This window comes from Morone saxatilis, unplaced genomic scaffold (assembly GCF_004916995.1).
Source record: "Morone saxatilis isolate NCDOM2014 unplaced genomic scaffold, NCSU_SB_2.0 Contig1, whole genome shotgun sequence".
Classification (NCBI taxonomy): Eukaryota; Metazoa; Chordata; class Actinopteri; family Moronidae; genus Morone; species Morone saxatilis.
In genome coordinates this window covers 11,672,997-11,673,683 of record NW_023339651.1, presented here as the reverse complement: position 1 = coordinate 11,673,683, position 687 = coordinate 11,672,997, and the positions used below count along the sequence as shown (strand labels likewise).

General features: G+C 33.3%; 1 protein-coding gene across 1 annotated transcript in view; it reads left to right on the top strand.

Annotated features, from left to right (window-relative positions):
- The window catches only part of si:ch211-180a12.2, an 8,756-nt gene that overhangs the window by 1,206 nt on the left and 6,863 nt on the right, over nucleotides 1-687 (top strand). The gene's annotated exons all lie outside the window — the stretch shown is intronic.

Genomic DNA, 687 nt, shown 5'->3' with positions numbered 1-687 from the left:
GGAAAATTTCATGAAACTCAAATCCTTGACACAAAATCCCTTATCACTGTTGACTCAGGTTTTTAACATGTGCCAGTTTATAAAAAAAAATCTAGACAAGTACTGTTTGCCCAGGCTGAGACATATACTATTTGTTGTTGCAGCTGTATTGTAGTTTGTTCCTGTATTGCTCTAATGGCAGCTATTAAAGGTCCAGTGTATAATTTAGGAGGATCTATTGGCAAATATGGAATATATGCATTACTATTATTAGCGTATAATCATTTAAAAATAAGAATGTTTTTGTTACCTTAGAACAGTGGTTCCCAACCTAGGAGTCGGGGGCCGCACTAGGGGTCAACAAAGCTTCACAGGGGGTCGCAAGACCTTCTTGATTTTATGAGGTGTGAGAAAATAAAAATAAAAATATCTCAGCTTTTAGTTCACTTCTATGAAGAACAGTAAATGTAAAGCAAATTGTCTAATAGAACAATGGTCAAGCGTCAGTCTCAAGAAAGCACAAATTTTTAACAAGAATTTAACAAAAAAGTACATAACACAGACAGAGAATTGTATAAAAAGTTCCTTAAACAGGAAATAATCTGAGCTAAATGAGTTTTTAAAAAACAGTTTAAAGAAGCATTTCACCCGTGGAAACATAATCTTTGTTGAAAGTGGGTTATATATGTAGTCGAAATGTAAAATAAA